The sequence below is a fragment of the Castor canadensis genome, chromosome 16 (assembly GCF_047511655.1).
Source record: "Castor canadensis chromosome 16, mCasCan1.hap1v2, whole genome shotgun sequence".
Lineage (NCBI taxonomy): Eukaryota > Metazoa > Chordata > Mammalia > Rodentia > Castoridae > Castor > Castor canadensis.
The window spans coordinates 50,721,843-50,746,390 of record NC_133401.1 but is presented as its reverse complement, the minus strand read 5'-3'; the positions used below and the strand labels follow the sequence as shown (position 1 = coordinate 50,746,390).

General features: G+C 40.5%; 1 long non-coding RNA gene across 2 annotated transcripts; it reads left to right on the top strand.

Moving 5' to 3' along the window:
- Positions 1 to 202: 202 nt before the first annotated feature.
- LOC141417829 (uncharacterized) lies at positions 203 to 24,548 on the top strand. Of its 2 annotated transcripts, XR_012442440.1 has the most exons (4): positions 203 to 11,474; positions 13,952 to 14,077; positions 22,140 to 22,188; positions 22,278 to 24,548. It is a non-coding gene; the product is annotated as an uncharacterized lncRNA (long non-coding RNA). The 2 variants fall into 2 exon arrangements; XR_012442439.1 differs by having other exon boundaries at positions 22,140 to 24,548.

Genomic DNA, 24,548 nt, shown 5'->3' with positions numbered 1-24,548 from the left:
TTGCTTATACTCTCTCTTCAACAAAATTGTGATAAGGGCAAAATAGTTTCTGCCGGGTATTGAGGGGGTAGGGGGGAGAGGGAGGGGGCGGAGTGGTGGTAAGGGAGGGGGTGGGGGCAGGGAGGAGAAATGACCCAAGCATTGTATGCACATATGACTAATAACACAATAAAAATTAAAAAAAAAACCTTTAGCCAAATTAATCAAGAGAAGAAAGGAGTAGACCTAAATTAATAAAATCAAATGTGAAAAGAAGGCTATTATAAAAGACATCAATGAAAACCAATACTCCAGCAAGCTGGAAAAGTCAGGAAGAAATACATAAAGTACTTCTATCTTTATGACCCAAGAAATAGAACCAAGAGTACATAAACAAGCTAAACAGATCCATAGCAAGTAATGAGTTTGAGACAGTTGTAAAGAACCTCCCAAGAAAGAAAATCCCAGGCTAAGTGGATTTACTCTGAATTCTACCAGACCTTAAAGAAGTTCTAACGCCAATGCTCCTCAAACTATTCCATAAAGTACAAAAGGAAAGAATACTACCAAATTCTTTCTATGGAGCCAATATTACCCTAAAACCAAAGCCAAGTAAAGACACGTCTAAAAGGCTAACATTCCTCTTGCAAACCGAGTCCAACAACACATTTAAGAAGATCATACACAGTAATCAAGTAGGTTTCATTCCAGTGATGCAAGGATGTTACAACACAGGCAAATCAATAATCATTGTGAAACACACAAACAATTAAGGACAAAAGCCGCATCATCATCTCTATAGATCCAGAAAAAGCCTTTTACAAAATTCAACATCCTTTCATGATACAAGCCCTGAAGAAACTAGGAATAGACAGAATATACCTTAATTTTATAAAGGCTATATATTATAAACTTTTAGTCAACATCATACTAAATGGGGAAAAACTGAAACCATTTCCCCTAAAGTCAGGAATAAGACAATGGTGTCCATTCTCCCCACTCTTATTCAGTATAGTACTGGAATTCCTATCCAGAGCAGTAAGACAGGAGAAAGAAATAAAAGGGATTCAAATGGGGAAGGAAGAAGTGAAATTGTACCTATTATAGATGATATGGTACCTAAAGGCCCTAAAAACTCCACCAAAAATTTCTTAGATCTCATGAACACATTCAGCAAAGTAGCAGGATACAAAATCAATACATAAAAATAAGTAGCATTTCTAGGCAGGCATTCTACCACTTGAGCCATTCCACCAGCAAAAAATCAGTACTATTTTTATACACCAACAATGTACAGTCTGAGAAAGGAATCAGGAAAGTAATAGTATTCACAATAGCATCAAAAGACTAAAATACCTAGGAGTAAATTAAATAAAGGAAATAAAAGAATTTTGCAATGAAACTTATAGCAGGACACCAGTGGCTTATGTTTGTATTCCTAGCTACTCAGGAGGCAGATCAGGAGGATGGCAATTCAAGGCCAGCCTAGGCAAATAGTTCATGAGACCCTATCTTGAAAAAACCCTGCATAAAAAGGGCTGGCGAGTTGCTCAAGTGGTAGAATGCCTGCCTAGCAAGTGTAAGGCCCTGAGTTCAAACCCTAATACCACAAAATATAACAAAAAATTATAAATTACTGAAGAAAGAAGTCAAAGAAGACATCAGAAGACGGGAAGATCTCCCAAGATCATGGATCAGCAGAATCAATATTGTAAAACATGGCTATACTATTAAAGCAATCCATATGTTCAGTGCAGTATCCATCAAAAGTTCACTAACATTCTTCACAGAGGTAGAAAAAATCAGCCCCACAATTCATATGGAAGCACAAAAGACCTCAAATAGCCAGTGCAATCCTGAAGAAAAAGAGCAATGCTGGAGGTACCACAATACCTGACTTTACACTATACTACAGAGCCATTGTAATTAGAATTGCGTGGTACTGATACAAAGACAGACCCTAAGACCAATGGAACAGAATAGAAGACCCAGACACAAACCCAAGCACATACATCCATTTGATTTTTAACAGAGGAGCCCAAACCATGCTTTGGAGAAAAGACAGCCTCTTCAGCAGAGGAAACTGGGTCTCCACCTGTAGAAGACTGAAACTAGATCCTTGTCTCTCACCTTGTACTAGCATCAATTCAAAGTAGATCAAAGATGTTAACATAAGATCTGAAACTGTGAAACTACCACAGGAAAGAATAGGGAAAACACTGGAAGATATAGGCACAGGTAATAACTTCCTGAATAGAACTCCAGTAGATCAGCACATGCATATATGTGTGTGTATCTGTATATAAGATCACACATGTAATTGTGAATACATTTATCTTTTAGGGCTACTTTCCACATATGAGAGAAAACATGTGACCTTTGTCCTTGTGAGAGGAGGGAGAGGAAAAGAAAATGATAGAGTGAATAATATCAAGAGATATGGCATGTGCATATGAAGTTGGTGTAACGAAATGCACTGAAAACTGTTGAATAATAAGGGAGCAGAGCAGTAGAGAAACAGTAAGGAATGGGGGATTAATCTGATTAAAGCACAATAAGAACATGTGTGAAATACCAAGATGAACCCCTTTGAACAATCAATATTCACTTACAAGAGTGAAGGGCAGGGAAGGTAAAACAGGTCCTGTGCAGGGATGGGTAGTAGTGGGAGGGGGAGAGTAAGCAGAGAGGGTGAAGGAGGGTGAATATGATCTTGTACTTTTTATTTGTACTTGAAAATAGAACAATGAAACCTGTTGGAACTGTTTTAAGAAGTGGGGAGGGGAGATGAAGGAGAATGATGGAGGGGGTAAATCTAATTAGGATACATTGTATGCATGTATGTAAATGTCACAATGAAAATCTCCTGTACAACTAATAAATATTAAGAAAATGTAAAAAAAATGAAAACTATGTTAGAAAAAAAGGAACTAACCAGGGTCCATGAGAACTACCTTAAGCCCTTTGGAGGACACCCCAGTGCCCCAGGGGCCTCCCTTCAAGGCTCCACCTCTTCAAGGTCTTATCACTTCCCATCTGTGCATTCCAGGGACCAAGCTTCCACACATGGACTTTGTGGGACACCCACCATGTATCCAAGCCACTGCCCTATAAAGGGGAATGCTTTTCAAAACCATTGCTTTCCTTAGCGATCATGTGCACCTGCTGACTGATGTCACCGTGCACAATGCACAGCCTGCCTTGTTCTTAGGTAAACTCGACTCTTCACCACCTCCTGGACCCAACAGCATCCCAAACAGAAAGCCTTGCACATTGGCTTCTCATTTGTGTCTTGGTTAAGGAATGCCGCTGGTGCCAGATGATTTCTTTTTATTTATTCTTCCTCTGACAGAAGAAGGAGAAGAGATAGTTTCTAATTCCTTCCTTTTGTGTGTGTGGTAAAATGTACATAACATAAAATAGACCATCTTAACCATTTTAAGTGCCTAGTTCAGTAACAATAAATTTATACTGTTTTACAACAGTCACCACTATCTATCACTAGAACTTTTTCATCATCTTATATCTAATTTCTATTATTCCATTTGTTTACCTGGGCCAGCAGCCCCTTGAAGACTGAGAATGTGACTTACTCATCTTTTAATCTCCACTATCTTTCCGTAGTAACACTGCAAATGCTTATCAAACTGCATTTACATTCAGCAGAGGGAAGCAGAGAAGAAAGCTATTATTACCTGTGGGGATGAAAGGAAGCCTATGACACAGTCAGTCCTGCCTCTCTTTTCAGTACCATCCTTTTCTCTTCCGGGTTATGAGATGATTTTTCTGCCAAGACTATGCAAAGCAAAATTTGGAGTTTAATTAATATCAAAACAGGAATACATTAAACAAACAAATAAAAAGCTTCTCTGATCATTGACTCCGAGACTGAAAGCATCCCCAAAACATTAGGGATCCAGCTTATTCTGAGAGACACCAACCATCACAAAGGTTTTTACTCTAAACCATTCACATGTTGTAGCAGAAAACAGAATAAAGTTCTATAGACCTCCTTTCTTTCTATGTCTTCACAAATACGGTCCTTTCATAGTTCAGAAGCAAACCAGACAGCTTTCTTTTCCTACCAAATGGGACTGTTATTTTCATCTGGGGATCTGATCTCTTACTAAGAAAGTTTAGGGCACTCAATCCAACCAGAAATTCCCAGGACACCAGTGACTACTTTATTTGTCTTCCTTTGAGAGGACAGATGCATCAGCCTTTCTTCCAGGAAGCCACTCTCCTGAGATTGCTGTGCCAGTCCATAGTACCAGAAGAGTGGGTTGGGGAGGAGGATGGATGGAAAAGCAAAAGGGAAAGAATGAGGCTTTCCTGAATAACTCAAAGCAAGGCAGAATGGTCCAGTTACAAACCACCCACTATAAACTCCAGACATGTACACCCAAAACTCAAGGAAGAAAAGTGTTCAGAGGGAACTAGGGGAGACAGAGGATAGTGACACAGAATGGCAGGCTTGCCTATGGACATTTTTACCTTCCTAATACTGGAAGATGTTTAGTTAAAAAGTTGCTGTTCAAAATTTTACTGAAAACATTTAAAAATAGGTTTGTTGTCATTTTAAAAATAAAAGATCACTCAGATAAGAGAAGTGACAGATGTTATTAGATACCAACACTTGAGGTATCTTAAGATATAGATTTGAGGTGGGTGCCAGTGGCTCACATCTGTAATCCTAGATACTTGGGAGGCAGAGATCAGGAGGATCATGGTTAGAAGCCAGCTCAAGCAAATAGTTCATGAGACCCTATTTTGAAAAACCCTTAACAAAAATAGGGCTGGTGGAGTGGTTCAAGATGAAGGCCTGAGTTCAAGCCCCAGTACTGCCAAAAAAAAAAAAGATGTAGATTTGAAAATGACCTAGCAGAGGAAGGGAAGGAAAAGGAGAGATGGGAGGAGAGATGGAAGGAGGGAAGAAAGGAAAGGGAGAATTCAAAGTACAATGGGAATGGCAAGAAAACTGGGAGGAACATATTTTTAAGCCCATGCTCATCTATTGCAGCAGCCAAGCCAAGCAGATCAAAACTGGAAAAAAAATATATAGTTCTTGACTAAGAACATTCTGAAGGTTTTAAGCTTAAAATGTAAGAAACTGCAATCCAAGACAACAAGTATCACAATGTTCACTGGCTTTTTAAAACAGTGACTACTGAGACTAGTACTCTTCAGAGGTCGTTGTTAAGTAAGTATTATCTGGTAGAATACTATGATCAGGCCTTATCTACCAAGTGAAGGCCAAAATGCCTCTATTACTTCATGTAAGCCCACTCTTGGAGCAGTAAAAATCATCTGAATATCTCATAGTACAAGAGGACTCTGCCAGAAACAAGATTCAAGCAGGGAGGAATGGCAGAAGAGCAAAGAGTAGTTGGTTACCAAGGGATGTCTTCTGTTATTAAGTTTAAAAATATCTGCACAAGTGTGCTGAGGAAAGAAATAGGAGATGAACTACAATACCAGAGACAGAACACATTCCTCCCAGAACAAAGAGGGGAACGGGGCTTCAAAACAGTGTCACAGGGTAATGCTACCAGAGTTGCGTAAGTTGTGCTCTGTCCCTAAGGACAAATACCTCAAGGTAAAAGGGAAAGCAGCTGTCTTTTTGTTTATCATTTTCCCTTGCTGGTTTAAATACCCCAAACTCAGTGCCAACTCACTGGTGGGACATAGGAGAGTAAACAAAACAAATAGCATGAGTAATGATGAACTTGCCAAACTCCTGTATCTCTAGTATAGACATCCTAGTCAGGACACTGTTAATAGACTGATACTAGATTTGGAATAAATCTGAGGACAAGGGGGTCCTCAATAGAGAAATGACCAAGGAAGCCATAGTTTAACTGTTCTCATCTTTGGGCTGCTTAGTTCTACAGAAATACCCTAAAAGCCTTCAAGCTAACCCGTGTAGCTGGGCAGGAGCTGGAAACAGGGAGAAGAAATGGTCAGATAAAGCTCATCTTTCCATCTTTTGGCACACAAGGAGAGAAGGGGAGGTGAGACTGCACTGGGGAATGCTAGAACTGCGTCTGCTGTCTTTTCACTGTTGATCCTATTGGCCAAATCAGGCACACACAGGTTATCTGTGTTGCTGCTTTTCTTCTGCTCCTTGCAGGAGAGTCAGATGTTCAATTCAAGCTGAGCGTCGTCCCCAACTGCTTCCTGTCATGATTGTTCAAGTTGTTTACTTCCGCTTTGGAGTCTTTGATTAAGGCATTAGGGCCAGTGACTCCAGGCACTAGGGCAGATGGCTGGGTGGGGTCTAAGCCATGGGAGAATTGCATCCATCCAACAGAAACTTTCCATCATAAATGATTCAGGTTCCTCCCGGCTGGTGGTGCAGTGGTCAGGAGGTAGCTGTGCAGCCTCCGCCTCCGCCTCAGCAGCAGCAGCTATGAATAGATTTTTTTCATGTTTGGATTGTCATATCATTTATAATGTCCTGATCCTTCTAATTTATACAACAGCCAGGAACTTCTACTAAATTGAGGGACATATAAGGCTTGTTCTTCAAATTGTTTCCGGAAAGACACACACCCACACACCCCTAAAAACAAACAAAAAGAGAATTAATTACCAGTGTTCCCTGCCCCCCATTCAGTTGTATTGGGGGTTGAACCCAGGGTCTCTTGCTTGCTAAGCCTGTGCTGTACCACTTGAGCCACTCCCCTCAGCCCTTTTGTGTTGGTTATTTCTGAGACGGGGTCTGGCTTTATGCCCAGGGTGGCCTGGACCATGACCCTCCAATTTATACCTCCTGCGTAGTTCAGATGACAAGTGCCTACCACCATGCCCAGTTGATTGGTCGAGATGGTGTTACACAAACTATTTGCCCTGGCTAGCTTCAAACCATGACCCTCCCAACCTCTGCCTTATGAGCAGCTAGGCTTATAGGTATGAGCAACCATGCTCACCCCTTAACTACCAGTCTTATACTTACTTCTCAGCTTGAATTCTTCCACAGGTCCATTCTTTTACAAATGTATAAGGTCTACTTTGCTCAAGTTTTTATTGCTTTAATGTGAAGATACCAGGTTTTATCTGAAAAAAAAATACTTAAACCATCTAAAGTGGCGGTCTAGGGAGGAAATGGTCAGCTCTTAAATAACTAACTCAAGGAATTCAGTAAGTATCTTACGATTCTTTGAATCTCCACAGATAGATTTTTAGAAAAGATTAAGGGGAAATACCGTTGTGTCAGGAAAGGATTGCCAGTTGAAGTGGAGCAAGTTATATCTCCCATTTTTCCTCACAAGAGGAGACAGATTACTTTTTGGTCCTTTTCTTTGTAGATAACCACTATTTATATTTGAGAATTTATTCTAGTTCTCAAGTATGTGGGGCTAAAAAAAATAAAGAAACTCTCTATTAGTGTCACATAGTTAGAATCAGCAGATTATAGTAATTACGTATAAAGTTTACTCAGGAATATATTAATATTTGCCTTTGAATACCATTCTTTTCTATCTTCCTCTAAATTATACCTGTGTTAGGGAAAGATTTGTAATTACGTATGAGCATTTAAGTTAGGTATTTTAACTTGTTTTTGTTAGATTAGTAGCTGCTGTCACATGATTTCAGCTAATTAACACAGCAGAGTTTCTGTGGTCAGTACACATTTAGCTTGCTTTGATGTGACAATTTGGGGACACAGGCTCCCTCTATGTTGTGGCTGTACCATATCTTAAAACCTCAAGGTCCTTTGCATTAAGTCAGTGGGTGTCAGATCACTGCAAGGAGAAAGCACACCCGGGAGTTATATGTATTGCTGTTTACTTTTCTTTGATTTATTGAGTTTGTTAAATTTTCAACATTTCCATTTGGTTTTTCTTTTTCAGAATCTTAATTTCCTTGCTGAATGTCTCATCCTTGTTGCTGACTTTCTCCTGGTCTTTCATGGACTTTTTAACTTCATCTATTTGTTTGAATCCTCTTTGAGGTCACTGATAATTTTTGAAACTAAAGGTTTGAATTGTTTGTCTGGCATTTCAACCGTTTTCCAGGTCTTTGGATTTGGTGATAGGCTTTGTGAGGACTCATATTGCCTTGCTTTTTCTTATTTCTAGGTTGAAGTTTGTGTATCTGTTGGAATGGATATCTCTTTCAGTTTTATTTTGAGACACTTCTTTTGAGGATTTGATCCCTAGTAACACTCAGAGAGAAGAAAACCAACAGCTATAACAGTAATAGCATGTTGGTGCTGGTGCTTATGTGGGCCAAGTGCTGTCAGCCTTGTGCATTTACTTAAGAAGCTTCCCGTTGTTTTTATCTACAATCTCTGCTGGTCAAATGAACTTTGCAGCCTATGGGCTGGGCAGTGTCCCATTGTTTTAGATACCCTGGGTAGCAAATGTCCAAGCCTGAAGGTGTCCCTGTGAGTATGTGGGAGAGTGGAATGAGCACAGCCCTGAGATACGCTCTGGAGGGGGACAACTGAGAGAACCCAGCACCCTGCAGTGACTCACCCTGAGGGAGGAAGGAGTCTGAGAAGATGGAGTGATGCATGGACCTGGGCTCAGAGCTATTGGTTCTGACCAGCAGCGTGGAGGCAGCTGGAGGCTGTGCAGTCTGCTGGCTGTGGTTCTGACTTGCAGTTGATCCAGTAGTGATGGGTTTCACTCCTTACCATAGAGGGCAGAGACATGACCAGTGTGCCCTTCACAGCCAGAGAGCCCTGCTGCTTAAGCTTCTCAGCTGTCCATGTCTGACCTTCCCTCTTCCCACAATTGCCTCTCACGGCTGTCTCCTACCCAGACACTGTGAGAGTGTGTCCAGGCTCCTTCAGTTATGATTGTTCCTTGTTTTTTTTTTGGACCAAATAGGTACCTTTTCAAGATGGTGCCAGGCTATAGCTCTCCAAAATATGGGGGGAAACAAAATGGATTGCTTCTCCAGTGCTGGCCTGCCATGCAGATGGAGTCATTGTCATACCAGGACTCCACACTGGATTTAAGGTTTATGAGAACTGTGAGCTTATCCTGCAGCTAGGACTGTCAGTCTGCTTTCACCAGAGTCACCTGGCTTCCTTTGTGGTTGTGGCTTTGGCTTCCCTTCCCCTTAGGGGTCTGGAGTTGGAGCTACAGGACATTTCCCACTTTTTCCCATGGCATTTCAGCTGTCCTGTTTCTTCTTTATTGATTCCTGGTGCTCTTCCTCTCTTTCTGTCTTTGGAATACAGTCTGTTCTTTGTTTCCCTAACTCTTCTTATTCATAGAGAATGCTTAATTCATGGAGAATACTTCTACTCTGAAGTTTTACCCTCTCCTCCCGTTTGTGATTCTTCTTTTGAAAAATGTCTGTTCCATTCTTTACAGAAATAGAAAAAAAATCCAAAAATTCATATGGAATCACAAAAGACCCCAAATAACCAAAGCAATTCTGAGCAAAAAGTGCAATGCTAGAGGCATCACAATACCTTACTTCAAATTATACTACAGAGCCATAGTAGCAAAAGCAGCATAGTGTTGGTGTAAAAACAGAAAAGTAGACCAATGGAATAAAATAGAAGACCCAGAAATAAGTCCATACATCTATGGCCATCTGATTTTCAACAAAGGCAGCAAAAACACACATTGGAGAAAAGACAGCTGACAGCCACTTTGACAAATGGTGCTGGAAACACTGGATATCCACATGTAGAAGACTGAAACTAAATTCCTATCTTACGCCTTATAAAGACCTTAAGATCAAGGGCCTTAATTTAGGATCTAAAACTGAAATTTAAGATCTGAAACTCTTATAGGGAAAACACTTCAAGATGTAGACATAGAAATGACTTTCTGAATAGGACTCCAATACCTCAGGAAGTAAGAGCAAGTATTGAAAAATGAGATCTCATCAAATTAAAAAGCTACTGCACATCAAATGAAACAATTATCAGAATGTAGAGACAGCCTACAAAATGGGAGAAAGTCTTTGTATCTATTCATCAGCAAGGGATTTATATCCAGAATATATAAGCAGCTAAAAAGTATTAAACACCAAAAGAACAAATAACCCAATTAATAAATGGGCAGATGAATGGCCTGTTCTCTAAAGTAGTGCAAATGACCAATAAACACATGAAGAAATGTTCAGCATCATTAGCCATAAAAGAAATGCAAATCAAAACATAACCCCATTCTCAAAGGCCATCATCAAGAAAGCAAACAACAAAAAAAGTTGGTGAGGATGCAGGGTAAAGGAACCTTACACACTATTGGTAGGAATGTACATTAGTATAGCCACTATAGAAATCAGTATGGAGGTTCCTCAAAAAACTAAAAATTGACCTATCATATGATCCTGCTAATCCACTCTTGGGCATATATCCGAAGGAATCAAAGTCTGCACACGATAAAGATACCTGCACATCTGTATGTTTTGTGGAATTGTTCACAATAGCCAAGTCATAGAATCAGTCCAGGTGTCATCAACAGAGAGATGTCCAAAGGAAATGTGGTATGTATGCACAATAGCACCATGAAGAAGAATGAAATTATGTTGTTTGCAGGAAAATGGATGGAACTGGAGATCTTTGTGTTAAGTGAAGAAAGCCAGAATCAGAAAGACAAGTGTCAACTATTTTCTGTCATATGTGCAAACCCAGGGAGAAAGTCATGAATATAGAAGAGGAACTGTTAGTGAAGAGGAAAGGGTCAGAGGTGAGGGGTGGGGATTAGAGATGCTTATAGGCGTGAATATGATCAAGTATAGCATATGCACATGTGAAAACGTCACAGCGAAACCCATTGTGTTGCACAATGGATATAAACTACTAAAATTAACAAAAATAACTTGATTTCAAAATAACTATATCTTCTCAATTCTATTGCAGTATAAAATAATCAGTTTTTAATAAGACAAAGGCTTAATTTCTCATAAAATAAACTTTCTAAATTTCCTATATTCATGTTAAATGCATAATATATTATCATTGTTTTCATAAATTCTTTTTCTTTTTTGGTGGCACTAGGGCTTGAACTGAGGGCTTCAGGCTTTCTTAGGCAGGTGCTCTACCTCTTGAGCCACTCCACCAGCCCTTGTTTTTCTAAGTTCTTTACTTCCACCAAATATGAAGTTGTTTAAATCAAATTACAGTGAAGATCATTTAAAAGGTTTATTCATGAACTTCTGATGCAAAAACCATAAGAATTAACTAATGATGTGTAACTATTTATAATAATTACATGATCTGTAAGTATAGAATCAGAACTATACATTTAATCCTAGCAACTCTCTTGATTTTGCCTTTCCCAATTTCAGAATAATAAAATTACAAGATATCTTTAAATTTCCTAAATTGTCATTATTTAATGACTATTGCACCTTGGGATTTGAAGAACCCTCAGAAGCAGGAAGGACTCCTGACCTTCCCTGGCTGTTCTGCACTGAAGCAGGCCATAGACCCTCATTTCTAGGCATCCACTCTAAACTCACAGGAAGAAATGCCCTCACCACCGAAGGCACAGGGACAAGAGAAGAATCTGAACAACAGTCTGGTAAGTTCCCTCCAGTTTATTTCCATTAGATGACATCCATGTGTCTACCCATACCTCTTTACATTTATCCACTTCCTCAGACCTAAACATAACATTCACAGGTTTCTATGAGTGCAGTGACTCAAGCCTGTAATCCCAACGGTTTTGGAAGGCAGAGATAGGAGGATAGCTGTTCAAGGCCAGCCCAGGCAAAAAGTTAGTGAAGACCCACCACACCAATAAGCTGGGCATGATGGTTCATACCTATAGTCCCAGCTACATAGGAAGACCTTGACTTGAGGCTGATCCAGATAAAAATGTGAGGGCCTATCTGAGAAATAACTAAATCAAAAAAGAGCTGGTGATGTGGCTTAAATGGTAGAGTGCTCGAATAGCAAATGCAAGGTCCCAAGTTCAAACCCCAGGAATGCCCAGGTGTGTCTGTGTCTTTGAGTCCTCATTTCTGAAATCACTCATGTCATGAAAAACACATTAAATAAATTTGTTATGAATTTCTCTTGTTAATCTTTCTTTCATTAGAGCCTCATCTCTAAATCTACTGATGAGTGAGAAAAGGAATCTTTCCTCCCCAGTAATAACACAAAGATTTAATCTCTCACCTTATAAAAGGAAGGATAATAGAAATAATTAAATTTGTTTGGCATTCTCCAAATTTTAATTATCCCCAAGCTATTATGATTTTTTGTTTATCAAAGCTGGGACTGAGAAATCCTGACAAATTTAGAAACATTTAGCCTTCCAAAGTTAACAAAATGTAAGTAAAATGTATTGACATATGTTTCAGGGTTGGTGTTAAGTTAAAAGTTACTCATATTCAGAAACAAAGACTGGAAAAAGAACTCTCTAGAAATTGATTGTTTGTAGGTTTTGTGAACTTTGTCAACAAGAAATAGCCATCTGGGACTTTATCTTATAAATAACAAGACCTTATGCTTTCACTGTCCCCACTGTTCCTGTGTGCTTTCAACCCCAGGGCAATTGCTGGACAAATCCTTGAAAATTAATTTTGTATTATGTCTCAATAAGGAGTCCACTCTTTACTGAAGATTCTTCCCATGTCTTTATTGCTTGTCAGTATCATAACGGAGTAGAACTTTAGTCCTGCACCCACAGGCATTTCTGCTTCTTCCTTGTAGTCCCCTAAAACCCTGTGCTATGAGCTAAAAATTAAAAATTCAGACTCCTGGACAGCAGCTGGAGAACTGGCATCAGGAAGGGAACAATTGATAACATGATTGATAACATAGGGGACATCCTAGGGGCACTGCTGTGATGTCTGGGTTCTGTGTGACACATAGGAGAACATCTGTGGGTACCTAAGGCTAAGTCAGGATTTCTGGGATGATTTGGGTCCCCTAGCAGAAGATAACATTCCCGAGACCATCAGAAGAAGATAATCTCAATACTGTACCACCAGAAAGATAGAAACAAGTCTTCCTTAATTATTACCTCTATTTCACAACAAGGGAAATGGGTTCAGAAAGTGTGATGGACTTGCAGTGGTGTTTGTTACTGAGCGGCAAGACTGGGGAGCAGAGCGGGTTGTCTCATGACAATTTTTGCTCATAGTTTGCTTTTTAGTTACATATGTTGCCCACGTGCCCCAAAGAAGCCAAAACTCCTGGATGACTCTGGAGGGACTAGAAGGGCCTGGCCAGAGCAGTTTGGCAAGTAGAAGTTGGTTTGAGGGTTCTTGAGAATTCCCTTAGATCTCGAGTTGCAAGGCAAAGAAGGCCTAGTCCAGCTTTGTGTTTTAGGGCTGCTGGAAATGGGAGTGTGAAGTAGTTGGGGCATGGCATGGTCATCCCCTCACCCTTCTCTTGAAGTCTGGCTAGTTGGATTCTCCTTCACATGAACTGGCATTGTTGGTTTTTTGGTTTGAATCCAAAGGAAGTATTGTTTTCCTGGTATGATATAGAGATGTTCTGAAAGCTAAAACACCAGTGCCACCAGCCTCAATCACTATCACTAAAGTAAATTCGTCACCTCCAGTCTGCTAGGTTTTCTAGGGGCACTTGGGAGCAGTCCCAGCAGATGGTTTCTGTTTCTTTTAGAAGGTGAATTGATAGTTTCAGGAGCAGCAGCTAACAGGATGCTGGTTCGATTCTAGGCTTTGCTCTGAGCATTTCCTACACACCAGCTCCTTGAGTTCTTATTGTAATCCAAAGGCAACCTGTGAGTAGGGGCTTTTATGAGGTCATGCCAGCAAAGAGAAACAATGGAGACTTCAGTTTGGTTTTAACCATTATGCCATCTTGATTCTCATTTAGCTCATCTCTGTCTCTGTCTCTTTCTTACCCAGAGCCTCTCACATGGTAGGCATGTGCTCCTCCACTAAGCTACAGTAACCCAGCTCATACATATTTTTAAATCAAGTTAAAGCAAGCACTGATATTGTTTTGTGTGAAATAAATAGAAAATATTAACTTTTGTAATATGAAAGACTTAAGTTTAATCTAGTTTTTTCCTAACTCTAGGTGTGTTGAAGATGAGACTATCTTTACAAGATTATATATAGTGCCAATGTACTACTTGTAAGAAGCAATAGTCCTTTCTGTTTCTCCCCAATTCACCATTGTACAAAAGCACCTTGATTTAAACCAGTAAGTAGATGGATGTATCTTCCTTTTCTACTGTACTCTTACCATTTGTCTCTCAGAGTAGAAACTCAGCTGTGTTTTTCACTTCATGTTTCTGCATCTGCATCTATTTCTATACATAAACTTATAGCTATAATAATATTTAAAAATAATTTCCAAGTGACACTTCTGATTTTATTATTGATATATATTAATCATTTGTATCTTTGTTTACTGCACAAAAGGAACTGAAGGAGGCTAAATATATTTACCCAGTAAAATGAAATAATAGAGATAACATTGGGGAAAAGTGGAAATATAAATCAATAAGTTGAACTTGGGGTAATGCTTCTAGCCATAGCTGTACCATAAAGATATGTACACTTTGTCCTGGTGGCTACAATTTTAGCTCCGGATTTCTTAAAAGTGGATTTTAAGGTTATAGAACCTGAAGAGTTTTTGAGAGAAGAAACCAAGTAGTAAGTTAAGAGAGGCACAGCTACCCTTGGATTTTTGAGAGTCAAAAATCATGAGAAAACATCTAGTGCTTACTGTGTGTTTGCAGCAAATACAAAAGTGGTTACTGGCCAGGGGGACCCAATCCTTATGAATATAAAGACATGTTTCTTAATTGAGCCCCCAACCCTTCTTGACATCACTGAGGTTATCTTGTTTCTCATCCTCCTAGTCTCCACTGAGAATCTCTCCAAATTTCCTAGCCCTTTTTGCACATGCTTCCCCATCTCAGGAAATGACCTACTTCAAGACAAAGTGCAAGACAAACTGAGTCTGATTCCTCTTATCACAAGCTCAGACTCCCACACTCACCTCCTTTCTCCTCCTCCGGCCAGCAGTAGAGCTCGTTCTGCTAGGAGCACATCTCCACTGTGCTGCAAATCCCCTTCCTTCCTGAAGTCCTGTGGAAACACTAGCCTTCTCTTCTGTACTCAGCTGCTCTCTTTTGTTGACATTGAAATGTCCTTGAGACATATCACTCTCGAAAAGAGCCCTCTTTGACCTGCACCAGCTCTTCCTCCGTGACCTTTTTCCCAAGGCAGCCTATGTCTGGCCCCACCAAAACTGCACTTGCAAGATGACCCGGGGCCTTGGTGGCACTGAATCCTCTGGACATCCTTCAGAATACAAACACATACACACACCCATCTATGTTGCTGAGTAAGGCAGAGTTGATTCCTGTGGCTCACAACTGAAGGACTCCAGCGGACACTTGTCCTTCTTTCCTCTTTGCTCTTAATGTTCCACCCGTCTTTCTTTCAGTTCAGTGAACAGGCTCTGTTTTCTTCTACCACAGGGCCTGAGCACATGCTATTTACCTTCTTTGGAAATCTTTTCATCTCCATCTTTACTTGATAGCTTTAATTCTTCAAATGCAGATCGAGATCATCTATCTTAAAACTGATTTATTTCCCTTCAAGACCCAAAGATATAGTTTAATATCCACATAAATTACTGACCAAAAGTGAAAATAACCTTCTACCTGGTTTGGTAAGAGGGCCTGAATGTTAATTCCAACCATACAGTGATTTTCTAAAGGACATTTAATGGAATTCTTCAAGCAGGGTGGGTGTGGATGGTGTGTTTGACCCTTGATTGGAACATCTTCTCCATCACAGGGCACATTTCCTGATGAATTGCAAGTCTTTCAAGACTGTGAGATGTGAGGTGGCTCAGAGGCTCTGAGCCAAGGTAGAAGGAGCCTGGCTGTGGCCCTCATCTCTGTTGCTGCAGGGCTTATTACTGCCAGGTTATCCAGTGTCTTTGCTGGCCTCACTTCACCCTTTCTTGCCCTGTTAGTTCTGACTGTCCCTCAAAGTGCAAAGATTCCTTGATCTGGTGTACTTACTGGCTAGGTCTAGGAAGCATACTGAAAAGGGATATTCTGTATAGCCCTTCATAATGAGCAAGTATTTGCCACTGGCCCTGAAGAAAGAGGGCAGGGCAGAGTCACAAGGTTCATTTTCTACATGGTGAAGCTAAGTATATGTAAGCAGTGACTAATGAAACTGTGATGGAACCTCGGTGCACTGCTCTTTTCTGCAGTGTTCTTAATTTTAAAGTGTTTTAAACATATATTGTTTCCTTCCATAGGAGCTGCTCTTATACCTGTTGACATTAGTCTCCATTTTCAACTCAAAGCAGCAAAGTTATGTGTTGGTTACACAGAAGATTCTGGAAGTTATAAACCAATTATGGAAATCCTTCCTTCCTTCCTCCCTCCCTCCATTCCTTCCTTTCTTCCTTCCTTACAAAGGTAGAGGACTTCTGAGGGAAATGAAAGTAATTCTGGATATATTCATCAAATTTTTGTCACTGTGACAAAATACCTGAGAAAAACAACTTAAAGAGGAAGAACTTATTCTGGCTCACTGTTTCAGACGTTTCAGTCCTGCCATGGCAATTGGCTCCATTGCTTTAGGCCTGTGGCAAGGCAGAAACATCATGAAGGAAGAGCATGGTGGGGAAAGCTGCTCCCTTCATGACACCAGGAAGCAGAGATACAGAGACAGGAGGCAGATGCCACGGACCAAGATCTACCCATTAAGGCCCGCCCTCCAGTGTCCCATTCCTTTCAATCAGACCCTGCCATCTACAGTTTCCACCATCTGTTAATAGTCCACTCAATAACAAATATGTCAGTTGATTTATTGATGACGCCAGGGTTCTGAACCTGGCCTTGTGCTCCGAGACTTTGGGGGACATTTTATAGCTATACCACAGCTCTGGGATATTGGGTGACACTTGAAGACTGGAAAAGGAATCCCTTCAGTTAGTGGCAGAGGTTGGTCCCACAGGAGGGCAGTGCTTTCGTGGATGCCAGAATCTCACATGGGTTCCATGTAGTCTGGACACCATATGCCATCATCTCGGGAGCTTCAACAATGGTCCCCATGGCTGGGCATGGGATGAAACCATTTCCTTTACCCTAAACTGGGAGCATCAGTGACCAAATAGAATTCCAATCCTGGTACCATTCTTCTAAACTGGGAGCATCGGTGACCAAAATAGAATGCCAGTCCTGGTACCATTCTTCTGACCCACAAAGCTCTAGATTTCTTATTTGAAAGAATGGAAGAAGCTAGGGGTGTGGCCCACATGGTTGAGCCTCTGCCAACCAAGTGCAAGGCCCTGCATCAAATGCTAGCACCACAAAAAAGGAAGGAAAAGTAATCAAAAGGGTGGCTTTAATTGGACTTCTTTTTTTTTTTTTGCAATAATGGGTTTGAACTTAGGGCCTCACACTTGCTAGGCCATCTACCACTTGAGCTATGCCCCAGCTGGATTTCTTTAAAAAGCTTTTTATGTGGGGTAGTGAGCCATATTCAATTCCATTTGTAATGGAAACAAATGCTGCTTCTCAGCCCTCTTGGAGTAGTTTGTAACATTAGTGTAAAGTGGAAGGTTCGTGTCTCCTTTATTCATACTCAGAGCCCCCGAGGCATTGCTCAATTCCAAATGCATATCTTGTTTCAACATAAGGGCCAAAATATATGATATACTTCTGTAGCAAGAGATTACTTAATAAATTCAATAAACATTTGTTGAACTGACACTCTGTGCCAGGCACTGTTATGTCGTAGGCTGGTGGGATTAACCAGAGGCCAAAGATAAATGCCTGCCCTCCTTAGAGCTTACCTTCTAGTTGGTGAGCAGGTGATAAACGCAGGACGTTATTAAGTCATATGGGCAGAGATGATTTAGTAGGATGCTCAGAGTGAAGAGACACAACATATTTCTTTTCTTTCCCTTGGCTGCACTAATGTAGAGAGAGGCAAATATTTCTATGTTAGACAAAATGTACTGAGTGAGAGTGCGCAACCAGTGCACTTCCTAAAGAGGCCCTCTGAAAGCTTACTTAGAGAGTTCCTAAAATTGTCCAAAACAGTCCCTGGAGGTATTTACTCAACACCCTGCCAAATGTAGCAGGCATTTGATCCCAAACATTTTGCAGCATAGAAAGAGAGCAGTGCACCGACAAGAGGTAAAGATATTAAAAAATACAACAGATGAGTGGATTACTTGTTTTCCTGAGGCTAAGGACTGTGGTAAATTTGGAGTGTTAGCAACAGTCTCCAAGGACAAAGATTCTTTTCTCTTGGACTTTGAAATTTTTCCTGTTATGACTAACTTCCTGAAATGCTGGAGAACACTTTCATCTAGTAGGCTAAGGGTAATGATATTGTCTATTGGTTTTAATGTAGGTCAGTGTCTGCACAGAGCAAGAGTCGTTGGGCAGCTCCTGGGGGATGGATCTGCTAGATTTGGAGTATTGGTCTCAGCAGGGGGTCGAGGAGGGGCCTCAGAAGTCGAGAATTAGATGTTACTAGAAATGGTAGAATTGTTAAAATGTGGGAGGGTACAGGGCAAGATCGAAGAATACCCCAGCCATCTTGGAATATGGTGGGTAGAGGAGAAGATCTGGAAAAGGGAAAGACTGAGGAAGGATTACTTAATTTGTCCATTGCTGAATAGAGCCACAGGTCTCAAGGGACCTGTGAGACAAGGAGACCTGTCTGGATTGGGAAGTGATTTAGGGCAAGGGTTTTGACTTGGAACTGAGGATGAACTCTGAGGGTTGACAAAGAACGTTCAGGGGATTTTGAGATTTGCAGGCTGACTCCAAACACTGTTTTAAAAAGAACATTTTCGCCCAAGCCTGGAGAGTTAAGAACTTAGCTATCTGAGCATATGCCACGCTTCAGCTGTGGGCAGGGCTGTTCTAAAGAGAGGTGCCAGCTGCACTCTGCATGTGGATGTATTGGGGTACAAGTGATCGGACATAGGCAGTTCACACAGCAGACCATAAGGTCTCAGATTCACTGTAGTCATTCAGTCAAAGCGCGGCTGAGGGGTGACTTGTCTTTCAGTTATGCTGTCCTCCACTGAGAGGTCAGCATGCTTTCTCCTGGTGGAATATGAAAAGTTCCATAGAGCCCACAGGTGTTGTTCTCTTAGTATGTGTGCATGTTTATAGTTATATGTATGGTTGCATATGTAATTTTAGTTATGTATGTAGTTACATGTGACTATATGAAGTTATGGATGTAGTTACATATATTTATAGTTACACATAAAGTTGTATGTTATATTGCATAATAAATATGGCTATAAAATGCTCTATATAGTGTAGTGTACATAGTGTTTCATAACTTTAATACTTTCCTGTGTTTTTAAAAATATTCATTTTTACCTTTTAAAAAGCTAAAGTTGGAAATGCCACCTCTCTCTCTGTCTCAGTAAACACATGTGTATATGAATACACCTAAATATATAGACACAGATACATATGTACACATACATTTAACATATATCTTGACTATAAGTTGAACATTGGAAATGCTAAAAAAAAATAGCTTAATTATATTCAAATACAGTTCTTCAGAGCAATTTCCTAATGAAATAATTTGGCATATTTCTTATGAACCTTTTGTCTGTCATCACTTTTTCTAATTTTATTATATTTCACAACTGCCCTATCTCTCTTCCTTGGGTGGTTTGGTGACTTGGGGACTTCAGGCTCCTGCATCAAAGTTGCACTGCCTCTCAACTGCTGAGGCCAGAGCAGCATCTTCCTCCCAGCTCATCACATGGAAGTACAAGCTTTCCTGTCTACACCTCTGCTCTCCAAACATCTGCTTCCCATCTCCTGTGCAGAAGCCTCAGCGGAAGGGAGCGTGGCATGGAGGGAGAGTCTGTGGAGGGGAAAATGCCATTCTGACTAGGCCTCTTGGATCTGCAGGACCTGCTCGCCATTTGCCCTTGATGTGGGGAGAACAGCTCCTAAAGCATGGCTTACTAAGGGTGCGGGGCAAGGTTCTGGGTGATCTTAGTGAGTGTCCCATTCTGCTTGCTGTCTGTGAGAGAGCTATGTGGCTTTGGGAAAATCACAGAGCCTCTGCTTCTGTTTCATCTATAAAGTGGGATGATGAATATTATGATCTTAAATTGATACTAATCCGTCCCTGACCCACTTCGTATTGTACACACACACACACACACACACACACACATACAGAGAGAGAGAGAGAGAGAGAGAGAGAGAGAGAGAGAGAGAGAGAAACAACACAGCCAAGCTCTTTTTGAATCTGTACATAAATCACAAATTGTAAATCACAAATATATATATATATATATATATATATATATATATATATATATATATACAGAGAGAGAGAGAGAGAGAGAGAGAGTGCGAGATACACAACTTTTCCTAATTCATAACTGGTTTTAGTGTTAATAATTACTTTTATTATATACTTTTCTTCACAGAAATTGAAGTTAGAAGATTCATGCACACAACCAAAATCTTTTTAATGCATTTAAAGAAAAGATCTAGCTGAGTTTTTTATTTTATTGCTCTAGATTTTTCTGCCAGTATCTTGATTGGATGTTTGTTGAAGAGCTGTCATTACATGTTAACATATTATACAGCGTTAAGGGCTTGATCATAGACACTTACTAAGAAGGTTGCAAGTTACCCTTATAAATGAAAAATTAAAGTATGTGACTGATAACTGAGTGGTTATTTTAATAAATGCAAATCTGATTTTCCAGCAGGCATGTTGAGGATAGGGAGTGGAAGGTCTCTCGGGGAGTGGGTAAAGGCCACAGAGAAGCCTCAGCACCTTCAACATTTGAAGGGCTAGAAGAGGGGGCAGAGCCCTGTAAAGAGACTGAGAAGACGCTGGTGCAGAAGACACAGCAGAGGAGCCTCCTGTCAGAGAAACGAGGAGGGCCAGACTTTCAAAAGAGTGACTAGTCAGCAGTGCAAAATGTTACAAGGAGGTCAAATAAAACAGGGACTAAAAGGATCTTTTACAAGGAAAAACATCCACTTATGCTAGAGTAATTGGGGGTTTATTTAAAGAGTATTTTATGTAATTTTGTGTAAATTTGAGAACCAAAACCAAACACAACTGGAACATAAAAGGATGGGCAGCTAGGATCAGAAATGACAGCACAGATCAAAGCTATTCCTCCTCTCACTCCTCAGGGCCATCTGTGGGCTCAGTGATCTGTTGCCAGCAACCACTGTTCTCTGCAGGTCTTCATGATATGGCCACAGTGGCTGACACAGTCCCAACTTTTTATGGCCTCCTAGGTCCATTGCTTCCTCACTAACTGGCAACTTGCCCTTGATTTTAGTCTAAATTAGAGAGAGAGAACACCTAGGCAAACTCCTTTTTGAACCTGCACATAAACACAAATTACTGGTCCACCTTTTGGGTTTTTGATCAGGTATCTTCTCCTGTTGTTAAATCAAGCAGACCCTGTACTGGGCATGATGGTCAATTTGCCTGTTGTATAACTTCTCACTTAATATGGCCAGTCCACACCCTTGGATGTCTCTGCTGTGCTGAGGCCTACAGGATTTGACAAGTAGACGTGAATGCACTTGACCACTAGTCTCCCTGAGAAACTTCCAACCTAGTCACATTTGATTGACCAGGAGGCAACACTCAATAAAAAATGGCAGGGTGACGCCTACATTTGTTCTTGCATTTTTCTCCATCTCATAGATTTATGTCTTTGGTCAGAAGCATGGCACCCACTTGTAGGCAAATCCCTGGTTTGGAATTATCATGTCAATTCTGCGAGGATCTTTGCTCCTCTCATAGGACTGGGCATGGATTCCTGAATAATATGGGCTCTGTCTGTTCTACTGGGGAATTAACATTGACCTCAGGAAATGGGGTTTTTCTTCCCAATGAATAAGACCAGGATGCAAATGGTTATCATTGCTTATTCAGACAAAAATATAGGTACAGGCTTTGAGCAAGCTAAGAAATTTTTACCGATAGGAGAGCATAGTAATCCTATGTAAATTTTGAATTCATCAGTAGTGAAAGCTGAACTGGCCCCCCAAGGCATATAACATTTCTTGAATAAAGTCTGTTGGTGGGTAGACCTGTTGACTGAACCTTTTTTTTTTCTTTCTGGTTTCTCCTGATAGAAATGACTTCCACAAGTTCAAGTCTGTATTACTATAGAGATGACAATATGAGAAGAGCAAATTCTCACTAAATTAGATTATTTTTGTGTTTTCTTGCTTGTTTTTTGTTCACAGAAATACCCTATGATGTGATGACATCACTCTAACTCCAGTCTTGTATGAGGTATTTGAATTCCCTGTCTTGTCAGATATTGCTTTGTAAACTGTGGTATATATTGATATCAATAGAAAGCTTGTTTTCTTTCTTTCCAGTTGGAATAGGAACAGTGCAAGATTTCCCCACACATTGTCCCATTCAACAGGTATTTATGTTGCAATTTCAATATGAGATGCAGTTGTCGTGCTTTCTGGGATGCAAACATGAAGGATCCCCCCACCCAGTCCCTATATCACTACTAAGGTTGCTGGGGAGTGGGGCTTTGCAGGCAATTGTTGAAGCACATGTTCTTCCAGCACTTGAAACACTGCAGTTATTCCAGACCAAGGTGCCCTTTGGGGCTGCTACCATAACTTTTTAAACACTCTGTCTGAATGCTTGAACTAGCTGTTTGCTTGTTTATCCTTAAAAACTGATTTTTTTTTCTTATCCAGGTACTTGTATCTTCTGTCACCATAAAATTGTTTGTTTTTGCATGGTTTGTTCTCTCTTCACAGAATCCTGACTATGAAACTGAACATTGACTTTAAAAGCTGTACCCTGTACTCTGAGTCGGGAGGTTGATTCTTTTATGCACTGATCTTTGTATGCATGAATCCTCAGCCTCTGTCTGAAGAGAATGAGAATATCAGTTCCTTAGAAAGGCAAAAAGTCAGAGATTACACTAAAGTGCTTTATGAACAAGAGTTTCAACTTTAACAATAGATGCTGTATTTGAAACATGAATTGTGGTTGATTATATTGGAGGCTTCTGAAAGCAAAGTGCATAGATATAGGGTCTTCCCACAGCACTGATGCATGGCTTCCTTGTTGTGTTCTGGGTACTCATTTCTGCATGTCCTCCAGGTCAGTGATTTCTCAACAGCAGGTGCTATTTTACTTGTTTGTTACCTGGATATTACGTCTCTTGTGCTTTGCCCTAAGAGCCACACAGTGTTATGTTTCAGCATTATGCTTTGTTTACAAGTAGCCTTGCACTCATGCACTGCCTTGTTGTCACTTGAACTGCCTTCCAGCCCATCCCTCTCCACCTCAGCTCTGAGTGTACGTCTAGGCAGACAGACTTCTCCTGATATCCTTTGCCTTCTCCTCAACTCCTTTATTCAGCTCTGCCCTTAGGCATTGGCCAAACTTGTGAGTTTCTCAGTTGGTGTAACATGACAAATCCTAGTGACATTACTAGATTCTCTTTAGTGTCACAGGTTCTACCACACCATGGAGACAGATGTCTTCTGTTGGGTTAAGGCATTACCTTCCATTACTGTGCTATCTCTGTGACCTTATCAAAGAATAGACATTAGAGCATGGCAAACATGGTAGCTTCATTTCAGCTGCTTTCACTGGTCATGCTGGGAACTGTCTCTAACTACTCCTGGCTCAGGTGGCTGAGGGCTGTGACTTGTGTCCCACCTTTCCCCCTGGAAGTTTGCTTTGCAGTGCCAGACTGTAGACTTTCAATATAACCTCAGCTGGCTGGAGAGCAGCACTTTGCTTTTGACATTGATAGACTTCTTCAACCCACCCTTTTCTATTCTGTGGTAAGACTCCTCCACCAACCCTCTCTTCAAGATGAACCCTCCTTTTCGTAAAGTTATGTCTCAGACTTTTTTGGGGGAATTTTGTTTGTTTGGTAGTACTGGGGTTTGAACTCAGGGCCTTGCACTTGCTCGGCAGGTGCTGTACCACTTGAACCACTCCTTCAGCTAAATGACTTGGTCTGAAGGGAAACGTGAAAGTTTGCTTTACCTTGTACAATAGTTACTTATGTGAACAGTTATTTGTCACTTGAAAATTTGCAAATGTAAATCTTTTAAATGCTTCAAGGGAAATTTTTACTTACAGGAAACTTGCAGTGAAACTTCTAGAAAGAGTCTCCCTTTTAGATAGCAAAATACCAAAAATTTATCTCTTCTGTAAAGTTGGAATTTAAACAGTTTCTCTCTCTCTCTCTCTCTCTCTCTCTCTCTCTCTCTCACACACACACACACACACACACACGCACACGCACACACACACAAAACTTGTAACATAAAAATAAATTACACTGCTACCTGGTATGGAAACAGAGGAGGATGATTTAATTAACTCAGAGTACTGAAGGAGACTGACACACTCAGAGAATTTGGAAGAGTGGAAGTTGTAATTGACAAAATGATTTGCAGATACTGATAGGAATTTTCTCTGGGGACTGTTTTGCTTCTAGTTATTGATGGTAACTAGTTAAAAACTTTCAGTGAAGTCTCCCATTTTGAAACTGTAATGATTTAAGATTTCCTTAGTAGGGGTAGTGCCATGTCTTTGTGCCCAGTAACCTGTGTCACCTACCCAGCGGAATTTATCAGGAAGTCAAAGACTATTTTCCTAAA